Here is a 7,166-nt window from a genome sequence, read left to right on the forward strand (position 1 = left end):
TATAGCCGGTACTGTCGCCGAAATTTGTCGTCGGGGAGTTGAAAGGCGTCCCCGGCGGTCTCGGTAGCGACGCCGACGATGGCGGAAGATAAGCTCGGCCGCAGCGTACGGTACCGCCATGTTGAAAAAGTGTAACTTCGCCTCGATCCGAAGCGAAGATCTTGAGCTCAAACCACGGCTCTCGCAAAGTTTTGAAACGTCACTTTGACGTCAGCGAACCTTTCGACAAACGAGGTTTCTTTTTAACACGAACTTTGGAGGAATTTGGAGCGTCAGCCGGTCGCCTAGGGACAATCTGCAAAGCATTAATTTTAGCTTGGCGTAGGGATGTAGGGACAAACGGGCGCTACGTCATCGGCGAAGCCGTTCAATCAGCGGGCTCATCGCGCCCCTCACGCGCTGCACGCGCGCTTCGATGAACTTCGCTACATTCTGCCTTTCTCAAAGAAATGAGCGTTCGAATGATTGACACCTTGCTCGGCGCGACGTCAGCGTCGCGAGAGTCCAATTAGCGCGTTCCGCAAACTTTGGGCACAAAGTTGTGCTTGACGAGTTTAGCGACCCAGAGCGTCGCGGGCGTCGAAGTCGGCGTAACAGTAGGTTCGAGCGCTAGGGCGAGACTGACTCCGCTCGCCTTGCGGAATCCTTCATGTACCCTCGTGGGTTTCTGGATCGTTCGGCGTAGAAGGTTTAGTGCGTAGAACATTCTAAACTCGAATCACCCAAGCCGGTTCCCGAATTCACCAGAACATCACATTACAGTGTTAAAAAAAAATGCGTAGCCGCACCAGGAATCGAACCCTGACCTTCTGCGTGGAAGGCAAGCGCGATAACCGTTAGGCCACGCGCGCGCTGCCCACTTGGGCAGTTGCGCGCGCGGCAATATCATGGCACAGGTCACACTTGCGATTTATGGTGACCCAATTATTTGTTTTTCTTTTTTCCTTTTATTAAAATTTCTAGTTGCGAGTTAGCACTATGTTCTATCCGGTGTGTTTCTTCCCTTTTTGCCCTTTTGCGCTGTGTATTTGTCATTGTGTATAACCAAAAGCAACTAGCCCAACTTTCTACTTTATACCATATTGAGGTATTTAGCGCACAAGGTAGACAGAAGAAGGACAGGACAGAAAAGAGCGCTAAATAAGTAGCGCTCTTTTCTGTCCTGTCCTCCTCTCTACCTTGTGCGCTAAATACTTCAATATGTTAAACTCAGAATAAATGTTGTTGGCTGTATTTAGCCAAAAGAATCGAATTCGTAGCGCGTTCCAATTCGGCGCCCGTTCTCAGATTTTTTGGGCGTTCGTGTGGGCTTTGATCGTCTGTCGCCGAAGATTTAGGCCTCCAACTATGCCGAAACTGAGATGACCGCGAGCGAGCATACTCTGCGAGCACCTGCTCTATTTAGATTTAAGCTGGAGCGACTCTAAAGCCCTGAAATTCTTGTTTTCAAGCTGCAGGTATGGTGCCACGAACGAGATCCACTCGGAGCCACAGAGTAGCGATACGTTGCCATGTCAACAATTACGTACAGCATCTCTTTATTTTTAGAAACGGCCAAAATCAGGGGCGATCTTTAAAATGGGGCGAGCCCACCGCTCATTTTTTGTGACTTGAGCGAGATAAAGCAAAGCGAAAGCCGGCTGCATCATTCAGTGGCAATGAAATCGGCTGATACTGCAGCGACCATGACGGATTCGCTCCGAAGCGAGCGGAAAGGGCGCCGCCATGTTGGCCGACGCAACCCGGCCCCAAGCAATTGGGGGCCCCACGGTATTTCTCCAATTCTGCGTGGGGGGCCAGCGCCAACCCAAAACCTCAAACGAAGTTCGGGTTGTGCGCATGTGCAGTGGTGAGCCCCTATTTCTCGGGGGCCCCCAAGCATTGGGACACGGTCGTGCATTGGGGGCACCTATTCTAAAACTCTCTAATATCTCCCCTGTGAGGTTATCACATAGAGTAATATAGTAAACGTAAAGAGAGGACACTAAAGCCGAATCGCGGCAGAGATAGTGCGGTTAATGCCCTCCGCTACGTGGCGCCGTTCTGTAATTTGGTTAAAATTAATTATAACTCTTACTGTGGGGAGTCTTTATTTTTTAAATTGTTATGCTTTATAAATATTTGAGTACTTAAAACGACTAAATAGTTCTAATCTAATAATCCACAAAAACCCCGTGATGATTGGCGCTTGGTTGAAGCTAAAGACCACAAAGATGCGGTTGAAGACGAAAAACTCGTGCATAGAATTTTGGTCAAAAAAATATATGCGAGACGCGGTATCGAATTTAGATATTTAAAAAAGTTCCCAAGCAACATATATATCCTATGGACGTCCACGGGGCATCCAGTACATCCATGAAACTTGTGGGGGCGTCGTCAGAAGGAGAGGACGACCTAGAAAGGAGCGAGTGGGGGCGAGCCGGGGGACAAGCGTCAGAAAATGAAAAGAACTTGAGGAACGAGGGGAACGCCAGGAACCGAGAGGCGGAACGGGCGGTCGACAGACGGTCGTCTTATTTCCCCGTCACTCGCTGCTCCAGGACCGGCGGCCAGTGGCCAGCGAGGACAGCCAGGCCGTCTCCCCGGGCAAGAGAACAAGAGAGGCACCCGGCAACCTTAGAAAAGATTAATGCAAGTTGCGCTTACTTCCAAGCTTCCCGTTGTTTGATTTCTTAGGGAGCGAACAGAGCGCAACCCAGTCGGGCGGAATTATGCTATTGAGCGGCCCAGAAGCTTAAGGGCACCCTGAGGATTTACGAGGACCGTGTGCGATGCTAAGGCTTGCTATAAAACAAAACTGCGTCAACATTAAAAAAACAGCTGCTCCGGGTGTTGAGGAGCTCCCGAGAGCAGCGAGGAGGGAGGCGAGAAGGAAAGAGAGGGAGGAAAAAAGAAGTGTGCAGGAGAACCGTAGCAGAAATGCCCAAACCGAAACCGAAACTACTTGAGCGGAACCGGAACTAGGATATGCTTCATGCAGCCCGCTAGGAGCACTAGCTGTCACTGGTCTATCTGGGCCGCTGGGGCCTATGGCAGTGTCCGCTCTTTACCTTGAGTATATTACTCTATGGTTATCCTTTTCTCTCTCGTTTCTTTTTGTTTCGCGAGCTTTTTCTCTTTATCTTCCACTTTAACCGTCACTTCAAGAACGTGGCATTCCCCCCTCCTTCAAGAGCCTGACTTCCTGAGGCGGAGAAACCGCAAAGCTCTTATCAGGTGTGCGTCATGTCGTTGACGTCGCTTATCTTCCCCACAAACTCGCACACACACACACACACACACGCAGAAAAACATTAACTTACACACACAAAAAATTAGACATTGATATTCGCACCAGTCTTACACTGTTTATAACACTTCTTCAAACTCAGCAGTTTATCCTTTGAAAGTTTCGGACAGACGTCTTCTTATCGACACATTTCTGTGACTTTTCTTTAACTTTGTTTCAAATTGTCTTAAAGCTCAATGGTAAATTATATTGGCTAGACACGACTCCTCACACGCGACTTATAAAATCAGCCCCTACGTTGTCTATACTTTTAATATATTCTACAAGAAAACTTCGTTCTTGTAATGTCATACTTCATCTAATCACTAGACAGGTTGTGAGCATGGCTTTGTTAAAAATATACAAAGGAATATTTTAACAAAGCCGCTCTCGACTCAGAACGTCCTACAAAAACAGCTTGAACCTGGCAACGGCCCATACCAAAGCCAAAAAGTTTTTTTCACCGTTGCCAACTTCCTTTCTGCATTTCTAAACTTTCTGCTTGCATACGCTGCTGGTCATCTTTCTCTTGAAACAAGACTGCACCCACACTTCCATCAGTGGCGTCCTTCCTTAGTACGAACTCTTTTTCTGAGTTCGGTGCTAATAGGATATGCGACTGCCCCAGTCTTATCTTTAACTGCTCGAAAGCCTCTTCCTGCTCTAGCTCCCACTCAACCTGATCCGCGATCCCTTTTAAGTTAGCTCTACTAGTGGTGAAGTCAGACGAGCATAGTTCTCAGCGAATTCTCGATAGAAGCCCGTAAGACCGAGGAACGATCTTATTTGTACGGGGGATTGGAACATCCTGAATCATTCAATGAGTTTAGGATTCCGTGGTATCTTCCCTAGTCCAGTATCGTGTCCCAAGAAGCTGATCTCTTCGAATTCTAACTCGCCCTTTTTCGGCTTGATCATGATGCTGGCCGCTGGCAGGCGTTGAAAAATACGGCAGAGCGTATCAATGAGCTTCTCCCACGAACGTATTGCGACTGGGATATCATCAATGTAATCATGCGCGTCTGGGATGCCGTCCAGCAACTTGCGCATTAGTTTAGTGAATGGTAGTTGATGCAGTCTTTAAATCAAAGAACATAAAGTTGAACTGGAAGAGTCCGCTTGCTGAAGAGAACGCTGTATTTTCCTTCGTGCATTCCTCCATGGGTACCTGCCATTATCCCTTGGCTACATCAAGCTTCAAGAAAAAGCGCTTCTCTCCTGTTTTGGCAAACGTGCCGTCAATTTTCGATATCGGCTCCGCATTGGGTTTGAGGACGTCTATAAGTCTCCTGTAATCAATACAAAATCTGTTTGACACGTCCTTCTTCTTCACGATCACGAATGGTGTGTTGTAATATTACGTACATCTCTCGATATCACCTAGCGTTAACAACTCGGAGATCTCTTCCTCGATCGCCTCTTGAACCGACAGCGGAAGTGGATGTTGTTTCACATGCACTGGTCGTGTCATGGTTACTTGCAAAAAACACGTTACAAAATGAGTTCTTCCTAGAAGATCGGAGAAGATATCTTGATAAGCTTTGATTAGCGCACGCACCTCGCTACTTATTTTTGTGTCCAAGTTCTTGCTGACAATCACATGTTCCCATCCTTGCTGCTTCGTCCAACTCGCCATGGAAATTTCCTTGACGTCTTCGAGACTTAGCTCTCCTGGAGCCTTCTCGTTGACTAACGCAGCAATATTACAGGTTGTCTGCTCTTGTCGCGTCATCTCCATCTCCTCGTGTTCCTTTAAAATGTTGACATAAAAAAAACCTTCGTCTTGCCTCTCACTTCTAATTCATATAAAACTTCATTATTCCTTGCCGTTACTACGAAGGGCACTTCCCACTGAATGTTCATCTTGTTGGAGTTTGTCGGCAGAGGAATTAAATCCAAGTCGCCTGGTCCCATCTTGCGAGTAGAGCTCCTTCTGTCGTAGTAACCCTTACAATTGGCTCTGGCTTCGTCTAAATCCATATGCGCCCAGTTCGCAGGTTCTCCCCAGTTTTTTTTCTTAGCTCAAGAATATAGCTGTACGACTTATTCATCTTTTTCTTCAGCATTTCGCATGATCATACTTTTTTTTAGAATCGTGAAGGGACCTCGTGCTTGTTTGTCGTAGAGTTGCCGGAATGGTGAAAACTTAAGACTCGACGACGGCACCTCTCTGTATGCAAAGAGCAGCGCTGGAAAGTACCTGTCCTTGTATTTTCGTCTCTCTTAAAACATCCTCCTTAGCATTCGCTTGATGGTGCCTTTAAACCTTTCGACCAGTCCGTTACACATAGGGTGGTAGGGTGTGGCAAGCAGGTGCTTCATCGGTAACACGCGAGCATTTTCTTTCACCGTGTAAGATGTAAAGTTAGCGCCGCGGTCGCTAAGCATGTCTGTCGGTACACCCCCCCCCCCCTTCCATAGTGTGTGAACATTTCTACCAACGCTTCGGCCACCTGCTGATATCGAATGCTTTGCAACGCTACCGCGTCCGGATATTTCGTTGCCATGTCTGCCATGGTCAAGATGTACAGTGGCCCAAGTTTTTAATAATATCAAGCGAGCGTCGATTGCCGGGCCGGCCAGCGCCGCGCCGTGGAGGGGTGCGGCGATACGGGAGAGGTTAGGCGCGTGAGCACAAATCTTTCTGGTGTGAGCGTCGTCTTCTAGGCTATTTCTTTCACCGCAAAAACCCCTGCTACGTAGCAAAGGCGCGCAAAGCGCTGTTTTATCCAACGCCCACTTCTCTTTTTCTTTTTCTTTCTCTCTCCTTCTCTTATCTGTTGGTAGAGGAAATATCTGAAGAGCGCGCTCTGGCACGATACTCGTCTTGCGTGGCATAAACAGTGCCGCAAAGACGCGCGGTTTCGGCCAACGTTACTCGATCAACTCAGTTGGCAAACTCTCCCGGAGAGCGCGATCACTTCTAAGACACACGCTGACACATGTCGGTTTCCGCTGATAACCCCTAGATACGGAAATTCTGTTTGAAGCGTCAACCTTCTTGCCCGCTGCGGCCGTGTTTTGAACTGATGTTGCAAGACGCACCGCAGCGAGCAGGAAGGTTGGCACTTCGAACAGCGTTAGCCCGGCTGAGGGGTACGAGAAGGAATCACGCTCTCCGTGGGAATTTGCCAACTTAGTTGGTCGAGTAACGTTGGTTTATGCTGCGCATGAGCAGTACCACGCTTAGCTCTGCCAGCAGATAAGGAGCAGGGGTTCTGTGCGGTCAGCGGAATAGCCTTGCAGACGACGCTCGCACCGGAAACAGCTTTGTGCCCACGCGCCTAATCTCTCCTGTATCGCCGCAACCCCCCCTCCCTCCGCGGCACGGCGTTGGTCGGCCCTGCGGTCGACACTCGCGTCGCGTGATCTTATAGTAAACTTTGGCCACTGTACTTGTTTCTCGCAGTGGCGTCACGAGGGTCAGCGGCACCCAGAACGGAAGCCCAACAGGACCCCCCCCCCCCCCCCCCCCCCCGCTCTCGCCGCTCGCGTGACCCGCCGCTACTCCTCCCCGCTCTCGTGGCCCGCCGTCCTCGTAGTGCTCGTTAAATAGTTATCTCGTTTTACTCTACTCTATACCTATATTGAAGTTCCTTCGCAATCACACGCCCAACAATAATTATACTGATTTAAGAGTGTATCTTGTTTTAGACGGCTTGATTGGGATTTACCATAACTATTATTTGTAAACAAAAAGTTCTTGCTGAACACATATTTTTTTACTTTTTTTCGATTATTGCGCTCGTTAGCCGCATTCACGATGCAAGCAGGAAACGTAAGCGCGCTGAGCTGCGTTGCGAAACTCCTATTTTATACACCGTCGACCTGCATTTGGATCCCCCAATTTCTTAGGGTAACCCAAACGTTCGGGCCCCCTATCCTAAAACTGTCTATT

Source organism: Ixodes scapularis, unplaced genomic scaffold (genome assembly GCF_016920785.2).
Source record: "Ixodes scapularis isolate PalLabHiFi unplaced genomic scaffold, ASM1692078v2 PGA_scaffold5__190_contigs__length_132052651, whole genome shotgun sequence".
Taxonomy (NCBI): domain Eukaryota; kingdom Metazoa; phylum Arthropoda; class Arachnida; order Ixodida; family Ixodidae; genus Ixodes; species Ixodes scapularis.